The sequence below is a fragment of the Pelecanus crispus genome, chromosome 1, assembly GCF_030463565.1.
Source record: "Pelecanus crispus isolate bPelCri1 chromosome 1, bPelCri1.pri, whole genome shotgun sequence".
In the NCBI taxonomy this organism is placed as follows: Eukaryota; Metazoa; Chordata; class Aves; order Pelecaniformes; family Pelecanidae; genus Pelecanus; species Pelecanus crispus.
In genome coordinates this window covers 120,327,387-120,348,185 of record NC_134643.1, presented here as the reverse complement: position 1 = coordinate 120,348,185, position 20,799 = coordinate 120,327,387, and positions in this window count along the sequence as shown.

Sequence of the window (20,799 nt, the reverse complement as noted above, 5' to 3'; positions counted from 1 at the left end):
CTGGACTAGTCTTTGTGGCAACAGCAAGCATGGATTGCTCCTCTCTTTAAAACTGAGTACATCTGCTCTCCAAGACTGGGGTGTGCTGTTGCAAGTACTGTTGTTATTGCTGGTTGGAAATTTACTGAGGAAGCAAGGAAGTGTTGCCTCATGGCTGGGTTTGGCAGTTCCTCCCTGCAGTTGGGGGCACAGGGAGCTCTATGGCCTTGGCCATGGGTGGCCTGTTAACAAGTCTCCCCAAGGACCAGCAATTTTGGTGACCCCTGAAGCTATTACATGAAACTTATATTTTTGTCAGTTTTAGTGAGTTGTTAAAAGATTCAGGGAGCTCCCAGCTCTTGAGGGTTTTTGGGTTTGTTGTATTTATTTTTTCTTTAGATTTTTGTCCTATTTGGGCTGAAACCAATTCCAAGAACTCATTTTCCCACAGACTGGAAATCCAGCTTCTTTGGCTAGCCACAGTTGCTCTCAAACCTGTCTCCCACATTCTTGAGCAGAGCTGTTGTCTTCAACTGAAAGTGAAGAAATGAAGGCGTAGACACAAGAGTTTGGCATTGGCACATTCCCCTTTTTGCCCATTCTTCAGTAAATAATCATTTCAAATACACAGAATTAAGGTCATGCTTGCAAGGTTTTTAAGTGCCACCCCAGAAGTCTGTGCCAGCTTGCCCCTAACCCTTCTGCTCCATGTCCTGGGAGGGACTAGACTTCGAGGTTTCTAGTTACTAAGTTATGCAAGTGGTAGGCTTCTGGGTGAAAGCAGAAAGCACATGACTTCTGTGCCTAAGTAAGACCTCCCCAGAAGGGCTTGCTAGAGTATGAAGACAGACTTTGACCTATATTCAAGGAACAAGTCAAATGGTCTCTAGCTGGGAAATGGCCACAGCAAGTCCAACAGGTCTTCATCTGCCTGTCCATACTAGGCTAAGATTGGCCAGTATAGATGAGACCAAGGAAAGAAAGTATTATAAGGAGCTGAAAGATAATGGTAGTGGAGCAGCTCAGGAAGAGTCAAGAATACTGTAAGTCCATAGTTAGGTGAACCGTTAAAAGACGTAAGACCAGTATTCAAAGATCTTTTTAGGGTGGGCTTAGAAATTTGTCCAAAGAGGAAGAAATGCAGGAATAGAGATCAAAATAATAGCTGAATAATTGAGAACTGCTATATTTAGCCCGATCTTGTGGGAAACAGCAGAGTAATGGAAGTATGGATTTTAAGTCATGGTTAATATAATGTTGCCCATATAGTGTGGAGCTTGATTTTACATGAGAGGAGTAGATTTCTTCTCAGTTGGGAGCCAGGGAAAAGTCATAGTTGCTGCCTTTGCCACAGTGTTCTGAAAAATCATCTCAGACAGCTTCTATTAAATGCTGCTGTCTGGTTTACAGGGACAAATCTGTGGTAGACTGCAGTGACTGGCCTCCTAGCTCTGCCCATTTATGGCACTCTGCCATGCCCAGACAGGAAAAAGAGTATTGCATATGCTACTAACAACTCCTTTTTTCCAGCCAAGGAAAAGTCACCCAACTTTTCCCTGCATTCTTGGCAGCTGGTAGTTGAGAATTTTTCATAAAAAGAAACTGAAAATGGTCCTGGGGCTTACTGGGCCGAGAAATTTCTGATCTCTGCCTTAGCAACTCACCGTCTCCCTCCTTTTCTCGATAAGCTTCTCAATTATAAACAATATAAAAAATCCTTTGTCTCATAGCACCCACGGTTGCAAGCTAAACACAGAGGAGCACAAAAGCGAGGTGAAGTCAGTGAGATTCTTCACAGCATGAATCATGTTGAATTTGGCTTGCTCCCAAAAGTACATATTAGCAGAGAAGTCTGTCACCTGAATGAGGTTAAATCATGCTGTAACAGGCAGTAGCAAGAGAAGCGGTATAGAAGCAGTATGTTGTACATAAAGTGTATTTTCATGTGGTTATGGTTTGTTTTGGTGTGAGTCAAATTGTCAATGATCTTATTAGGTAATCTGCTGGGGAACAGTGGTATGTGGAACTGCTCTCTCCTGCCATGCTCCCACTTGAGTAACTACCGAGTGAAAGGCAGGCATGGTGCAAATTGATGGGGCTGCTTACAGAGTTATGTTCCTAGAAAGGAACAGTGTGGGCACCAGCAGGCAGGACGGGTACAGATCCATTTTGTGTGTGCATCAGTTGCCCAAAAGCAACATTGTATACAGACACTGATAACATCTACATTTAGGAAAATAAGGACAAGTACACTAATCCAGGAGTACTGGTGTTCACCCAGCTCTTACTCCTGTGCTCTGCATGTGCCTGTGCATCTACCTCTCTCAATGCTCCACTATCAGAATGTGTGGATAGATAACAGCTTTCACATGACTGGGGGACCAAGACACCGGAGAAGACCAAAGTACATCCCAGAACAAAAAGGCTTCCTAAATTCATTGGATTGCTTGTTATAATTCAGACTTGGTTCCCCCTGCGAAATGGAAGTCGACAGAACAGCTCTGCTTCAGAGGGTTACATGAAGATAAATGCATTCAAGGTTTATAAGCCACACAGATGACACAGTATGGAAAGCCATGCAGTTGACACTGTTAAACTCAAAGCAAAAATTCTTAAAGAAAATGGCCTTTTATACACCCTCAAACATGCACACACACATACATTTAGGTACACTTACATATTTATATATGTTTAACATAGAAGGGACTAAAGAGAAGAAAAGTAATAATTTACTAGTGGCAAGTGTGATACTAAATGGACATTAAAATCCCATAGATTCTGTTGGTTTTATATACTGAAAGATTTCAGAAGATGGTTCTGACATAATAAAATCTATGCCAGAAAGCACTAAACAAAACTGTGTCAGTTATCCCCGTGGATCCTAAATGTGTCAGGAAACTTAGCTTGCAGAGTTATATGTACAGTTGTATGGAAAGTCATAATACTTAAGTAGAAAGACAGTGTCATGGAAACATCTATAGTTGCTGCCTCTTCTGTCATGTCTTGGACTCATGTTTTAATTATGCAGCAGTATGCTCCTCTAGCTGGTACAAGAAAATTTTAGGAAATAGAAAAACTACTTATTGTAGTTCTTCTGTTTTGTTTCCACATCTTAAATGCTATTCTTAAAGGGAAGGAAATGGAAATTCTACTATATTCCTGGGATTATATAAATTGTTCCCATGTACTTAGTCTTGCCTTGTTCATTGAGAGAGAGGAAATGGGCACACAGCATGGCTGCATGAGTCACAAACATCTGTCTTTGAGTGTGTCCTATTTGATTAATAGAAGTTTACAGCCACTTCAGCCTCATACCAGAGCCCCCAAACAGCATGAGTAATTTTGTACTTCATAGGTTGCCTGGAGGTGACGAATTTCACCCACTTTTGCTATATTCAAAAGTGTTTATTTTTCAGGCATGAAATTCAGAATGTGATTTTTTTTTTTTCTTTTGGCTTACTGATATAATTAAAGTCTGCCTCTTGCTGATGGTAAACATGGTCTTAAACTATGAGGATAATAGAAATAGAAGCAAGGGATAAAAGCTCTGTCTTTAGCTTGACACTTTTTCCACATGGTTTAGTCATAAATCCTAAAAATTTTTGCAGCCCTTCTCTACTTGGTTGACTGAAAATCAGTAGCAGAAGCCTTTAATTCTTCCGCATTCCGGGTAATAGAACTTTTCAAGGAATGGCTTCACTTGGTTGAAAGATGAAGATTGTTCCTGATGTGCCAGGCCAAGTGTCAAGCCTGGGCAGGGTGGTGATTGCTCTGTTATGTCCTTCTGCACTGTCATCTGTGTTAAATGAATAAGGATGCTTTTGGCTCTTGTCATAGCTCTGCTCAGATAAAGAGTTTTATGGGTTTATTTTGCCTTTTTAAATCATACCCAGCTATTATAGCACAGACAAGGGTCAGTTTACTGCTGAAAGCCTCTCCAGTGTTTTATTCCCTGAACTTACCTGCCTTTACCTGCTGTGTGCTGTGCCCAGCACACACTGATAGTAAAATGTTGCTCTCTGGGTATAAGCTCTTCTTCCCAGAGAGAAAACTCTAATTGTCTGTAAATCAGCTCTTATTCTATTTATGCTTCTGGTGCAGTGTGAAGTAAAAGTAAAGTGGAGGTCAGAAGCTAGTCTTTTTGGTAGGGGAAGAACTATTGTATATTCCTTGCTTCATAGAGTAAGTCCCAGAGAGAGAGTAGAAAGCACAGCAGGAATGTGAAGGGCAGACCTCTATCACTGAGCAGTTCCTGCAAAATCTTTTTTTTTCCTGAAGGAGACAGTGGGATTGAAGTTAGGAAGCCTAATCATGTCCCTGAAAAGGGAACAGGTCTTGTGCGTCTTCTTGTAGAATAATGATTTCTCTAAATGAAATCTGAAAATGTGTCTTGTCTCACAGTCTGTAGCTGGTATCTTGTGCATTATTTTCCCTCTATTAAATGGGGAAAAAAATCTTACTGCCTATCCACAAATTGAGGAGTTTTGAATTCCTACATCAATAATATATATATTAAATGTCAAAGAACTTGCTTTACAGAACGTTCCCAGAACCAGAACCGGTAACTTAACACCACCAAATATCCTGTTCTCCTTTACTTGGAAATAGAACAATTAAAATACAAAGGCAAGTTTATTTGCACAGAGAAACTTGTTAATGACTGTCACCATTAGTCACTTGATGTAGAGGGAGTTGGTGGGGGAAGAGAAAGCAAATATAATGGGGAATGAGATGTTTCCAGACATTTACACAGGTGGCCTAAGTCTTGAGTACTTGTAAATACATGTTTCAATGAACTGTTTGTACTTAGTCTCAAATTTTACTTTTTGCTTGCCATACATTAGCACAACACAGCAAGGAAACATTTGTTTTAATCCACCTGTTTCAGTTATGCTAGATCCTGAGTAGTGAAAATCATATAGCCCTGTTTACTGTGGAGCTGTAGTGATTGGTACTGTATGCAGCCTTGTCTGCCTGACTTCTACTCAGTTTAGTTTTGTGAGAACTCTCTTATTGAGTTTTTCAAGATTTTTTTTAAAACCATAATTCCAGGCTTAAACAAGATAGGAGGTGAAAGAAAGACACTGGCAGTGTCTCTGTGATGTGGATGACTCTGTGAACCTGTCAAACCCCTGAAACACATCAGTTGAGGATGAGGATGAGGAAACCCAATGTGGACCTGCTATACCTCAAGAGGTTTCTGTTCTGCAAAAATGCACATGTGCATGTGTACATGCACTCACACACCTCCCAAATAAACATAAAATCAGAGCAGCAATTATTTCCAGTTCCAATCTCAAGACTAACTGAAAATAATTTTGTTAATGGGCCTCAAAAAATGTTTGGGAAATGTTGAGAATTATCACTTTCTTTTCCAAAGCGTAAACTGCTTTTTCAGCAGTGTTCTGTCAATTACCTGGCAAAGGTATAATCCATCAAATCTTCTCAGTGACCATTTTTAATTTTCTGAAAAATAAACATTTTGACTCTTAGGTAAGAATTAAGATTTGGCCATTGATCCAACAGTGTGACTAGGATGATAACCAAGCAGTGAAATGAGCATGTACTCCCAGCAAGAAAGTACTGTTTTAGAGAACACAGACCAATGGCTGTTTGCTTGAGATAACATAGGAGCCTCTAATTTCTCCAGACACCAAAGCTAGAAAATAAAGACTGTTACTTCAGATACTTTAGTTGTGTTTGCTCCAAATCATCAACAGGAAATTCACTGGGCTCCTGAAGGCCTGTAGTAGACATCCAGTCTGCTACCAGTGCTGATATCCAAAGGGGGAATTGTGCCAAAATTGCTTGCCAGAAAGCAGTTTCTGTAAATCACTTGAAGGTGATTTTCCCTCTCCCCTTTATGAAAATGTTAGTATTTATTTAATAACTTTCCATTTCTTTCAACTTCTCCTGCTCTGTTGGATTTATTACAAAATTTAACAAAATGTGGTTCTGAAGCAAATGAATTGTCACAATTAGAAAAATAGGGTGGCAAAATGAATGAAAAGAAAAGTTACATTTTTGAAATCATTAATGTTTAAAGAACAATAAAACTGGCATCTGTGTCAAAACTATTTCTTAATTGGTCTGCATTTACAAAAGAGCTTACTTTTGGCAGTGGGAAACATACAATATATTTATATCCTCCTTTTTTCCCTAAATCTGAATTGGAAAATTTTGCATGAAGTGAAAGTACCATCTTCACTGGATGCACACTGTCTTACATTTAGAGGTACAAAGTCTGCTGAAAATCAGTCATTTTGACTCCACGTGGGCATCCAAAAAGCAGGACCTCATATCTCACTAGCCCCTTCTGAAAGTATTGAAGGTTAGTGGTTTTAGAGAAATATTACTTAAAATATAAAAAATGTAAAGCCTTTCAGTCTGAAAGCGGTTAGTTCCAATTTTTTTTTTTTTTTCTTTGTCAAATTAAATGAACACTTAGACTGACAGCTCTGTTGGCTGGACAAATCTCCCAGTATCTTTGGCAGATCCTGGACTTGGCTTTCTTTGTGAAGTGCCTTGTTTCTCTCTCTGCTGCCAGGACACACACAGGCACTCACATGTTCTCTGCCTGGCTGCTTCTCACTCGCCTTCCCTGCAAGTCTCTTTCTCCCAGACGGCCCCTCTTCAGCACTCCTACCTTAAACTTGCTCCTCTGTTTTTTCCCTGTCTGCCAGCAAGATGTATGTTTGAAAGACAGGTGTCCTCCCTTCCCCCTGCAAAAAAAAGAAAGGCAGTCTTGCTGTGTGGGTACTGTAAATGTCACAGCACAGAGACTTAGGCAGCTGCAGATCCCCTTCCTCACCTCTTCCTTCTTGGCTGCACTGAGCGTCCTTACATCTAGGGCTATTTGAAATACATATCCTGTGAGAGATCTTTCAGATTTTCTTTGGTGCTATTAACAGGCTTGACCCTAGCTGATCTTTACACTCAGAGTATGTTTATTATTATGCAGATGTTTATACACTCTACAGATAGAAACGTGCTAAAAATTCTTATTACCGTATAGACCTCTCCAAAGAGGTTGATGTTTAGTCCACAGGATCAATGAGGGCACAATTTATTCACAGCATTTGCATATACACTTTGCTAAGTGTACCCATCTCCTGAGAGTCCCCTGTTATTCTTTCCCTGATATAGAAGATTAAAGACAAGGCAATTCAAGGAATGTGGGGTTTTAAGAGGGTTCCTGTCTCTTTGTTTTCTGTGTTCTGATTCTTTTGGTGCATTATTGCTTCCTTTAGGCCTCAGCTGTGCTGTCTGGGACAGTAGGTTTGGCACCTGACCCAGCAGCCCCACTGGCATCAGGGAGTCTGAGTGGACTGGCAGTGCTGGGCAGGCTGGTCTCACTGAGGATTTGGGTTGGAGGTGAGGGCAGAGACCAACCACTCTGTGAGCCAGAGAAGGATTTGGGTGAGCTGCTAAAAGAAACAGAAAGGATTGTAGATGATATACTTCTTGGGAGTTGCTTTGCTAGCTACACCACGAAAATGCCTGTCTCCCCTCCTGCAAAAGGGGGAGACGCTGGCTGCACTAGAAACTGCATCCAATATGGGAGTGGGACAGAATTTAAAAAAGATCGGGTGTGAAGGCTGTACAAATGGAAAAACCAAAATAAGTCCCTGAACTTAAAATTTTTGTAAGATTTCTAATATCTCCCAACCTAAGATTCAGTGTATCTGAGTGCACACTTGATTATTGAAATTATGTAGCAATAACTGAAAAATCAGAAAAATTGTCATTTGAAATTTCATATGAACTCAGGTCTGAAAGTTAATAACTTTGTCATAGGATTGGATGTAAAGCTTTGGATTACATAATTACTTTTCATTTCTGTGGTCTGTGTTGACATAATTGAATTTGGTCATGAACATTAATTATACACTTCTAATGAAAAATATGCATTTTTCCAGGGCATTAGAGGAAAGAAGGTGGTATCTGTTCATTAAATGTCTTACAGGAAAAACTGGCATACCCAATAAACTGCAAATATCCTAGTTATAACATTTCCAGTGGACTGGCTAGAAGAGTAAGCGGGTAAAATAAATAGGACAGTGTAAAGGAATCTAGTTTTTCCCTTCTCTGGCCAATATTCTTGAAGCCGTTTCCATTTCAGAGATGCAATCTCACGTGTAAAACTCTCACTTTAGAGGTACATTACTTGATGGTCTAGACAGACTATATCCTGTGTCTGTAACTAGAATCAAAGACACATTTTGTGCTATTGTGTATTTGGACGCCACAGACATGCATGCAAGTTAATTACATTGAGTACACCATTTATTTAAAAAATTGAATGAATTTCATATGTGAATGCAGTGGCTAATCTATGACTATGAAAATGAAGAGAAAAAAGAAAAAAAAATCTTTAGGAACATTACCTCTTGCCTGTGTGGTAACACAGAAACATAACCGTAATCTGGTGAACTTTTACATTATTACTAGCATCTCAATTCCTTTTCAGTGGAAATATTGGCTCTGACATTGGCTTACACTGTATATGTATATCTATGTGCATCATGCCTTATCTTATTTATGTGTCCAGGCAAGCCATCAGCCTTTCAGCAATGCAGAAATCTTTATCTCTGAAACCAAAAGTGTATGCGAGTTAATACTAGACATACCACCCTCAAATGCAGTAGCTCATGTGGAGTACTCAAGCCAACTAATGTCTGCTTGTTTGGAATTTTAAAAATATTCCTGAAAAAGAAAATATGCACTCTGCTGTAATTTTATATGACAAAGAAATAAACAACATGAAATTCTGGAAGTGGGAAATTTATCAATTTTATATATATATACATATTTAAATTTACAAACAGTGTCTCTACATTGTATCCCAGACTACAATGCAACTTGCAGTGTGTAATGTACTGCCATTCTGGCTGTACTGGCATCAATGTGAACATTATTATTCCTCTATTACTTTTTGGCTTTCCTTGGCAGTTTTCATTTTCAAAAAGAGCATTTTGTGCTTTGCTCATGCCAGTTCCAAACTCCCCTCCTGTTGAGAAATGAAATGAAATATTATGCTCCCTGGCTTCAATTATGTTCTTAATTACCCATTTGGAGAGAAATTTTTGATATGTGAGGGTAGCAATACAACAGTCAGAACGTTTCAGAATGTTACAGGTGGGTTTTATTTGTGTTATTAAAAGCTATGCCCGAGTCATCTTCTGGCTTTTGTCCCTGTAGAAAGCCTGGCCCTCCTCCAGAGACCATTTTTGCTCAAGAGACTGGAAAGAGACTCATAAAAAACTTGTTCTGAGTTTGGAAAGTGAGCAGAAAAGGAGTGCTCATTAATTTCAATTACCTGCATTGTGAAGTTAAGAATTTAACTTCAAAAGGGTAACAGAGAATGGGAAATGGGGATTAAAAGAACGTAGGCTAAAAATATCTATGTTTGATGCCTAAATAAAGCAGTAGATAATAATAAACTTATTAATGCTACTAAATGCTAAGGATAAGTCCTAGCACACACATAACTCACTGAGAGATTAGCAAATAACCAGGCTGAAGAAGCTACCAAAGGAAGACTTCTTATCCATGAAAAAAGTCACAATTCCCTACCAGAAAGTAACTGACATAATGCAAGGCATTTGAGTGTGAATGAACTATCACATGTATGCTTATGAGATACTATTTAAATAATTGTATCTAATGGAATTTCTTATCCCTATTAAAATACATGTAAAAGTATTAATGTCCTAGTATTTTTACTAACATTAACAGAATGAGTAGAAATCATTCCTTCAGTTTGTAAATGTCACTGTAGTGCAACACAGTGATTGCAATGGAGCATTACTCTCTGGATGACCAGTGGGGAATAACTGTGGCATGTCTGAATTGGAATATTTTTATTTGAAACAGAGGTATGTACAGTTTTTGACATAATTCCTTGGGCTTAGATTTTTCAAATATTATATAACCAAACATTCCTCAGAAAATCACTTCCCAGTTAATAAATACTGATATTTGCAGAAACGGGTAACGTGAATGATTCATTTGGGGATCTGTGCAGAGGCAGCCAAAGGGCTACTGAAATCTCTTCTACTTCTGTGGCTGTGGCTTAAAAAATAGCTCCGAGCCTCTATAGATGCTAAAAGTAATTTTCACCATGTTGTGGATAAAACCACTGTACACTTCTTACTGCAAGCATTAATAACTTCTTGAGAAATAACGACCTCTGCTTTAATGAAACAATGAACAGTGTTAATGATCAAAGAGCCAGATGTATGGCATTTTGCCTCTTTGAAATACTAAGCAAGCTGTTCAGAAAAGTTAAGTTACTTGGGATTAACTTTGTGAAATGCTTTTTTTGCTTCCTCACTCTGTGTATTTGCAAGAACAGTCCCTGTTCTCCTTTTTATTTAGTTATTTTTGGTGTGTCTTTTCCCTGACTGTAACCAAAAGTTAGTACTTTAAGAAAAACACTGCATGACTCTCATTCTGCCTGGAACTTCAGGAAACCTCCAAGAAGATGCCTGATAGCTGGGAGATGACATTTTTTCTAGTTATAAGTAGCCTTAGAACTGATTTTCTGTGACACTGGAGCTTCTTTGTCTTATCTTCTGTCTGAAAGGGACCATTTACAATTTTCAAATAATTTCTGGAAGGAAAAAATTTCACCACTAAACTCAAGAGAACAACTTGAGCTACATCTACTCTTGGTCCCCAGCAGAAAGACTGGGGAGGGAGCATCCCGCAGCGATAGGAACAAGACAAAGTTTTAGTGGGCTGTTTTCCAGCTGCTTCCAGCTTCCTGGGGATGCAACGGATAAACAGGGTACAAGTATAAACCAGTGCTGGTTTGAGACTACTTTAATTTACAGTTGATATCAGGGCGGTTTCTGACTGGAAAGCTTCATCTCATTAATGCAGCAGAACTGAGAAACAGATTCCCTCCTCCTGATGGGATTTCAGAGCAGCAATGCAAGCTGAGCATTTTCTTTGGAGGGGGTCAATCCAAACCCGCAGACTGAGAATAGGAAGGAGTTCTCATTCGTTCTGGAAGGAAAAAAACATTTGACAAGAAAACATAGGCCAATGTAGACTATAATGGTTCCAGACACTCTTGACTTTATGATGCCTTACCACTTCCACATTTTTACTTTTCTCCAAGATAACAGACTGACAGAATTCCCAGTTCTCATTTTTTTTTTCTTTTTCTGACGTGCGTGTACATTAGCCATTTCCCAGAACACAGTTGTTGATTTCTCTTTCAGCACAGTATTTTCAATTATCTTTTAATTCAGTCCAATGCTGACTATTGGCAATATGAATAATCTTTTTGCTGTTACAGAAGTCATAAACTCCAGAAAAATACAGTCTTGAGACTGTTCAGGAAAATAAGATTCAATCTGCAAATACAGCATTTGGCCCATATTGTGGAGCTGGCCACTGGGCATCTGGCTGGAGCCTTGTGGCAGCAGTTGTCTCTCAGAGATCTCTGAACAGCTGTAAAGCTGATGCCTGAAGCTGTTTTACGTGTTTCCAGTTACTTCATCAGACCAGGGCTGAGGAAGTAAAGGAACTGGAGAGCAGAGGGAGAGCCAAAGCACTCACCACCCATCCCCAGCACTCCCACGTTCTGTACTCTACTTGTTGCACACAGGTAAATGACGGAAAAGAAACCTTCAGAAGGGTTGAGCATCTGTTCTAGTCGCCTCTCTTTCCACCTCACTCTTTTCCCCTAACCTCCACCCACACAATACATAAGGGTGCTTTAATGATCAGGTCTGGGGCACGCACATGGTTTTTGTCCTACAGAGCACGAGTGGATTTCCATAAAAATTGTCCACAAGACCAGACTAACCAAAAACTTTCCATCACAAATATTTTTAGGTGTTTTGTATCTTTTAATTTGGTTCTATTTTTTCTGTTTAGCTTATTTTGGTTTTACTACTTTAAAAACTGTGCTGCTAATAGCACTAGTTATTTTCCTGAATAGGAATTAAATTATTTATATTTTTAAATAATATATTTAAATAAATTAAATTAAAACAGAGAGAGAGGTTAGGTAGAGCTTTCTTACAAAGAGGGAACTACCACAGTTTTTGAAAGTCAAATCAATAACCATCTTTCCTCAGAACATGCTACCCCTTTCTCTCTCAAGTTCTGTTGGCCTCCTTGGGGATGGTAGTCCAAGAAAAGCACCAATATTTCTGCTACCTGTCCCTTACCCTAGCCCTAAAATGGAATAAACTTGAATTGGCAATGCTAGTATTCCTTTCCTCTTTATAAATATTTTTGAAATTTTGCACAGTTTGCAACCAAATGTAGACTACTAAAAAACTTTGTGAGGCAGAATTAACATTTCCATTCAGCTCCTATAAATCATTTATATCAGTGCTTTTCCATGTCTGTCCAGTGGCCAATCTTTCATCGGAATGTTGTTTAATATGGGAAATAAGTGTTTCCATCTTCTTTGTCTCCAATTAACTGTGTTTCTGTAGCTGCTATTTATTTTGGTAACCATAGTGATGAAATCTATTTATTGGCTTCAATTGTAATAATTCTGAGCATGTATTTATGTTTATTTCATGTCCACAAACCTGAACACTATATTAACACAATTATAAGTTTGAGGAATATATCCTTGAAATACTCTGTTTCCTTGTGATGTTTCCTTCCTCTGTTTCCTTGTGATGCAACAAATATTTTTAAGTTTGGGGCACTTCAAGCAGTTATGGTGTGCTCTCTAGCATTTCTGCAGTAAATTTTGTGCAATACTGAAAAGCAATCTAAGATCTCCCTGAATTTTTTTGATATCTAGAGTCAGACAGCTTATAGAGACCAGTACAGTCCCTACTAGATGTGGTTGGTGTGGTGTAGTTACTAAAATTCCTGAAGACCCATCCAGAGCATGTCTTGCTTCCTGCTTTTGCTTCATCTTTTGTGGCTTCCAAAAAGCAGTGGTCAGACCCATTTCAGCTCAGACATGGAGGTCCTCCAAGGTAGAGAGCACAGCACCTGACATCTCTTTGGCCTTGCCATGACTCAAAGATTGGTTGATATTCAAAGGACCATAGGTACCTGATTGAAACTTAACATGGTAGAAAGCTCCTACCTCAAAAAGCTTGCCCGTGTCTGTCTGGAAGTGTTAATATTGATGTCCTCTGACATTTCATTAGATTTTAAACAAAGTAATGCAGAAGTAGCTATTATTGCTCAAGTGCCTAGAAGCCCTAATCCTTAATTATTAGTTTCTGCTGGTGCTGTACAAATACAGGGGGGAAACAAACCCCAAACAAAACAAACCTGTGTCCTGTGAAAGTTTTCAAATAAATTATACAAATTGTGACAGACAAATATAGCCAGACAAGGATGTAGAGGGAGACTTATGATCAGCAGTGCTCTTGGTGCATCAACAACCAAGATAGGATCAAATTTTTGTTGGCAGTGGACTCTGCATGAACTTCTGAGGAATACTTGGGTAACTTTGTCAAAGTTTGGAGAAAATTCTTCCCAATCACTAGGGGCAATGCAGGAAGAGGCATGAAGGTGTTTGGTGAATATGTTACACACTGAGCATGGAGTCTAGAAGCAACTTTGGCAGTTATCCTTTAATGGATATGGAGTAATGAAAAGTGTTCTGACAGTAAGCATTACTCTTTTGTGCAGCAAATATTACCTGAGTATTTCTTTTCCTCATCTTGAATTTGAAGGATTTTTTTCCATCACACTGAAAGCAGATGCAAAATTAAAAACTACAGCTGCCTTAAAATTATTGATTAAACTTTTTTTTATTTCCTTAGACAAATAAATGCCTCTCTATCTTGATAGATATTCACAGGCCCTCAGAGGAATCCTGCTTAAATATTGTAAAAAGTATGTTTATTAATATACAGATCAATATAGAATATAATAACCATTGCAAAAAACACTTTATAATGAAATGTGGTAACCCCCATTTTTGGGTTACTTAGGTGGAGTGGGGAAAGAATAGTTTTACCCCTACAACATTGCTAATTAACCAGTGGAGTATAGGAGACAGTAGTTGGTCTGACAGAGTGGTATCTTGCATCGATGGAGAAATGAAGGAAGGCTTATTGTAATTCGGAAAGCTGCTCAGCTTGCATAATAGGAACCAGAATGATTTCCAGGGAAAAATTGTGACTCTGAATCCTCTAGAGAAAAATCAATTAAAGATATGAATACACTCCACCCAGATGAGAGTTTCTTTGATAGTTTCTTTAATCAGTGTAATCTGAGGAGGAAGGTATATATGAAAACTGAATGTTTGATATCTGCCTTGTCAAGATGGCAAACAAGGCAGAGAAGAGACATTTCCAATACAATTTGGTGTAAGTTGATAAAGCCTGTTTTTCTCTTAGCCTTTTCACTTGGCTATTATAAATTATTATAAATATATGTAGATATTCTTTGTATGGAAATGGGTTTTATTTGTATTTTACCTTGACATGGACTGAATTAAGTGTGATTCAAGGAGACTGGATCTCCGGCTACCTTGTTATGATTAGACATCCCTAATTGACAGGTCTGAGTAATGTGTGGATTTATAGGATCTTGGGACACCTTGAGAGGTGCTTTACCTTCTGCAGCACATTCTCTAAAGTATGCAAAGAGAAGTTGCACATTACCTATATGGAGTGCTGGCATCACAGTTGGAGAGAGATGTGTCCTGTAGGGACATGTGGTAACTAAAAAGGCTCTTTAGCATGCCACTAGTTATTGATGTCTATGCTTAAATCCTAAAGGTCTTGGGGAAACAAGTAACAAGCATACAAAACGATAATATACAGTTCCTGCTTGAGAGCTTCCAGAGTGAGATTTAGACAATCTGAATTGCCCACAAAAAATGGTTTCTGATAATTGGGTACACTTGTAATTGCACTATCAGCATTAGCAAGATTAATAGCATGCTAGCTAAACTGTGAGAAGGCTGAAGAAGTTTCCAATGTTTAATGAATGTGAAGAGAAGCTGTATGAACAGCTGTATTAACTGCCACAAAGTGGGAAAAACTGTGTCCATACCAGTGTTAGAAAAGGAAGCAACTGTCAGTCCATTTTCTTTTCTAGTACATAGCTGTTCTCCGTAACATAAATTATCTTGAAAAAGCACCTAAGAATAAATTTGAAGCAGCAAGGTAATCAGAATTTCTCCAGAGTTATTGCAGTCTCTTAGTTTCCCAATTAAGATGTATTTTAAATGGCTTCTTTGCTTTATTTGCTGTGTATGTTGTGGTCTACAGCACTCATGTACTTCTTTTCCATACTGCATTGCACCTCTCCCCAGGCACTTAATGCTCTGTCTTTCCCCAGCAAACACAACAGCAAAGTGCAGTAGCACGATGCTGCAGAAAGCTAAGAGCTTTCAGATTCCCAGTTCTGTCCTGTTGGGATCCTGAACTTTCAGTGGTGGTATCCGAACAACTGTTACCCTTCCCCTGCTTTGTTCTTACATCTTCCCCAGTCATGGATTACTTCAGCCACTATACAGACAGCTTTTATTCTAACATCGATTATCCCTCTGACATGTGTGTGTCAGGCCAGTTGTGATACAGGGATTACACACAGTTTAATAATCCTCAGCTAGTCTGGTCTTTGGAGGTGGTCTCTTACATGCCAACTTTAGCAGAGGTTACCTGAAGGAGTAGGGACTTTCTGAGCCTTTGATCAGATTCAATCACTGAAGCAGATACAAATGTGAAACCATGCTCTATCTTTTTAGTAGCATACTGTGTACAACTTCAGGGTCTAGTTTAGCAATGCCTGTGTCACAGGGTTCATGAGACCCACCTGGGAAGCAACAGCTAACATCAACGACATCACAGGGAAGGAAAAAGTAGGAAGAAACAAGGGCAGCTCCCCCTAAACAAACACTGTCCAAGCCAGGAGAAGTGGGGCGTTAGTGAAGGGTGGAGGTGTGGCTGGAAGCTGAACACACGCCTGGGACACTGGGAAGGACTGGTGGCCATCGACTGGGAGAAGCACAGAGGCAGGGTCTGTGCTACCTCGAGGCATTACTGGACAGGGAAGGCTTGCTGGATGGCGCTGCTCCCATGGGAGGTGAGCAACATGATCAGTAAGTGCATCTCCTAACTCCAACATACATGCGTAGTCTTACTGTTAAGAGAGTAGCTGCATTTTATGCTTTTATGGCTGGAAACAGTTATGGTCTTTGCTGCATGAGGAGCTTAGTGAGTTGGCCCTATTTCTTCTTCTTAGGGAGCACCAGGAGTCTGAATGCACAGTCCTTACTCCTAGGCTGCCATCGTGAGGTAATGGCCACCTGTGGTTGTGAAGAGCTGAACTTGGAAATTGCCTGAATATGATCTGTCTTTTCTGTTGGTGTTCATGCAGTTTTCCAAAGATGTTGTGAGGATGGTTTCTAAGACAAAAAAGACTGCAGCATGTAAAAATCAGGGTTAAGCTGCATGGCTGCAAAGTAAGTTTCTTTCCTATTCAAGGTTGTGTTCAAGGGAATTTTCCTACTGGATGTTCCTACCTTTCTAATGTATTTTGCGAACTGTTCCTGATCACAGTATGACACATTCTTGATACATCTCAGTGTATCACTAAAAACATTAAAATGAAAATTATTAAATGGAGTAAAACTCATCTGTCCAGGCATAGATTTTATTACAAGTACTTTCATTGCTGCATATGGAAGTATTAGGACAGAATTTAACAGTTTTCAGTTTAACAGAATTCAGGGTTTTTTTGACTTCTTGTTCTGAATATCACATTTCTTTTAATGGAGGTTGTATTCAAATGATGTTTCCAAATCTTATAGTTCTTCAAATATATAACCTTTGAGATGTTATTGTGCCATGATAAGGAGAACCTGGAAATGGCAAAAGCTAGCAAGCATCACCTCTTTTCTCCATTTTCTTAATGTGCATTTTTGCCTGCCACCTCTCTACCTCATGCAGTCAGCCACTAGAATCTTTTTATAAAATGAAGGGAAGACCCTAATACCATGCATGAGTTTTGAAACTATCAGGAAATAATAAAACTCATCACAAAAAATAAAAATCAGGGTGATTTAGTTTAGGTATTTGCATGTAGCAAATTTCACAATTTGAAATCTTTTACCCTACTCAGACGACAATAAAGCTGTACATGTCCATACAAAAATATATAGGTTATTATTTTTTTTCTTACATACTTTTCTATAACAAGTTATGGGTGGATCATGTGGGAATCAAAATAATGAAGACATGTACTTTCCATGTAGACATTTTGTGTCTAGAACTGCCATAGGTTTTTACTGAAGCAGGGCAGAATTTGGAGCATTTATTAACTGTAATTTAAAAGGTCTTATGAGAGAATTTAAAAATATTTTTTTAATGATGCATGCAGTTCCCTTCTCTTTATTTCCAACAAATAAAGCTATTTGGACAGCATCTGCTTCTTTTGCTGCCTTGAAGTCAATCAAGTCTTCTTCACAAGAACCTATGAATATAAACCTCACAGCAAGAATGTGACTTAGCTCAGTAGATGGTGGCTGAGAAAGAAGATGGAAACCTTATGCAAAATCTCATTTTAACTTGAGTTTCTTTTTTGTGAGATGTTGAAATTGTGCTCTGGTAAATACTTTGAAAGAAGATATCACAAATAAACTTTACTTTTTGCTAAGCTTTTCTTTATTAGTGGCAGTTAAAGCACACCATGGACTAAGTCTTCCTAAAAGAGAATGATTTTAAATTACAAAATTTCATGAAACTATTGGTAAAATAAATTACCTGTATTGGGAATTAAGATAGTCTGAAGAGAAATCAGGTGGTTAATAATTATGAAAGAATTAGTAAGGAACTATGGCTAAATTTCATTGGTATGTTTTTTCTGTATTTTGATTTTGCAAGAGATTGTCATCTGAAGGGAGGTTTTTTTTTTTCTTCCTTCTTTTATTTTTCCATCTTGTTTTCCATTTTAATTTTTTTAAATGTGATGTACTGTATGGATATTAAGAGATAAAAATTATGGCTCGTTAAGGGGATAAAAATTGGAGTGGAAAATCATAACAGGTTATTAAACTTCTTAATCATTAATACATGCAACACTTGAAGATTGATATATGCTGTTGTTTTGAAATGTAGAATTATAACCACTCTGATTAGATGATTACTGAATTCTAGCTCAGAGTAACTTCTGTAGATGAACAGTTGAAGAGTAGTGTTGGTTCTTTGAGATAGGCCACCTTTAATCAGAGCTGTGACTAAACGTAACTGTATATTTAGTGGTATAATTGTGCATCATCTTTATAATTTTTATTTTATTCACACAACCAAACAAGTAACTTCCAGTCATGGCCATTGAGGCTAATAGGAGACTCTTCTTTCTTTTTTTTTTTTTTTTTTTTTTAACTTTGTTGGAAGTAAGACATTGGTCTTACTGATTCAATACTTACCTATAGAATCACTGCATAGAATATCATGGATGCATACAGATTTCTACTATTTGTGGGCTGCCACCAGCCAAGAATAGGCAAAGCAGATCTGAAAGCATTTTACTGAGCTGATTTATAGTTTAAAGAAATATCACAAATGAAATGTTGCCTTCACAGCAGCCACTAGAACCAAAATTTCCATGACTGCAAAGAAAGAGGTAAAAGATATATGGAGATTGAATTCTTCATACTGTTCCTTTCCTACTCTGAAATCATTAAAGAGCTTTAAATAGTGAGAAGTCTAGCTAGCAAAGAATTCAGAGATATCCAGTGTCAGCCTAATAGGATCTGATCAGCCCTGGCAGGCGTTCAGTGCTCCCTGGTGGAATCTGGAAAAACTAGCCTGTGAAGACTGAGAATAACAATCATCGTTCCCCTTTATCAAAATCTAGCTCTTTCATCATCCTCTCCTCGCTTCATACTTAAAGTTTTGGATATGCAGCTAAAAACTATGCCTAACATGGCTTTGGATTCACAGTGATATGAGAGAATGCATATTTGGGAGAACAAGTCAATCAGTCTATAGGAAGTTTTGACTGTAGCTATGCTGGGATAATAAAGTAGGAGATGAGGAATGTCCAGAAAAATCCCTTGGGAAAAGTGTCTGATGGAAAAAACAAAGCAGCTCTGTCCTCAGGTGTTTAGCTGTGGAACTTGAGTTGGTCTTTGCGTGCCAAAAAAAGAAAAGTGTTCTATTCATCCCATGCACTCTACTGAAAAGTTAAACCAAGTACATTATTCTAGCTTACAAATTACTAACTTTATTTTGGCATATGTTTAATCATTCAGGAAAGTGTCCTATTTGAGAAGTAAGTGCCTACTTAAAACAAAGTAGATGTTCAAGGACCTCCTTGAATAAGGGCCAGAGTGCTTAAAATTAGGAGGTGCACATCTTTTTAGTGTAAAAGCAAAAGAAAACAAAACAGACCCTCACTAAAAATTGAAGCAGAGCTTCCTTCATTGACACTGAGTGGTAATGAGCTCCACAGCCATGCGGACTCCAAAAGAGCAACTATTTTCCATGAGAAATTCAAAGAGCTTTTCTGAAGTTTATAAATGTGTAATTTTAAAAAGATAATAAACCAATATTCCCTTATCCTGTGTAATCATGTTTACAATAGATATGAGAGCATGTGAGGCCTACCTGTATGCTAGTGTTGGTCTGACTGGTTTTCTGGAAACTTTTCAAAACATAACTCCTGGAGAGGATGAAGTACTGAAACATGTCCTTACACTAAGTCCTTTATTTGCCAGTAACTAAAAGGATAAAATTGTGGAAATATCTGATGACCAGAGATCTTTCTTGGTTTGCTCCTGTATTTATATTTTCACATCTCTGCTGACCTTGTCACTTAGAGAGAGAAGAAAATGAGACATCAGGTTAGGTAGGAAACTGGAGTTTTATTTCTGAATTTAGAATACAGACTCTGTAAGAGAGCTATGTATAGATGAGGATTTTAAACTGGCATAGGAGAGACATGCACTGTCAAAACCAGCCCTAATATTCTACAGAGATCATATTTGAGGTCCTAAGTGTAAAAACTCTAATTATCTAGCCTTGATGGCAATATGGAATGTTTTTCTCTCTCTAGAAAACAAACAAAGTTAACAACTATATATATTGAGAAGTAAAAGCACCTAAGTGCAATAATGAATTCTGGAAAGGCATGACTTAAACTTCAGCATCTATATAATTAAAATGCTTCCTATATAGACTAAGTATACCAGAAACTGTACAGACTGATGAGAAGAACTCTGATTCATCAGTATTTATTTTAGTCATGTGAAAACTCCCACTAAGAAAAGGGAAATTTTTTTGGAGATGTATGAACAGGGTGCCTATAATCTCAGAACAGAGTAAAACTCTAGGAAGCAGTAGAAAAATATTTCAAACAATTATTGTCCATCATTAATAAGAGAAGTGAAAGCGGTTGAATTCTTTTTAGATATAAATCATCAAAAGCAAGAAGGGGATTCTTTAAACACGGTTATTAAAGGAAAATGATAAATATTCATCACTGTAGCCAAGACTGATCATCAGCGAATTATTCAGCTTCTCCAGACTACACCCTATTTTTCTATAGATAAAAGCATATTTTGCCTACGCTTGCAAGTTGAGAATTGAACATTGGGATCCTGATGAAGAAAGGAATAAGAAAGTATATGTACTAACTTAAGACTCTTTTTGTGATTCTCCCTTTGAGCATCAGTGATGCAGTCAAGACCATTGGTTCCACAGGTATACAAAGAATAGCAATAACCTTCTCAGAAACAGGAAATGCTGTCAACAGAATTATTTTCATGGTGAAAAGAATTATGTTTCTCCCAGTGCAGAGCTTTTGGTAGACTGCAGTAAAATGTCATGTACAGTGTGACTCATCTGGAGTGCTGTGTTCAGT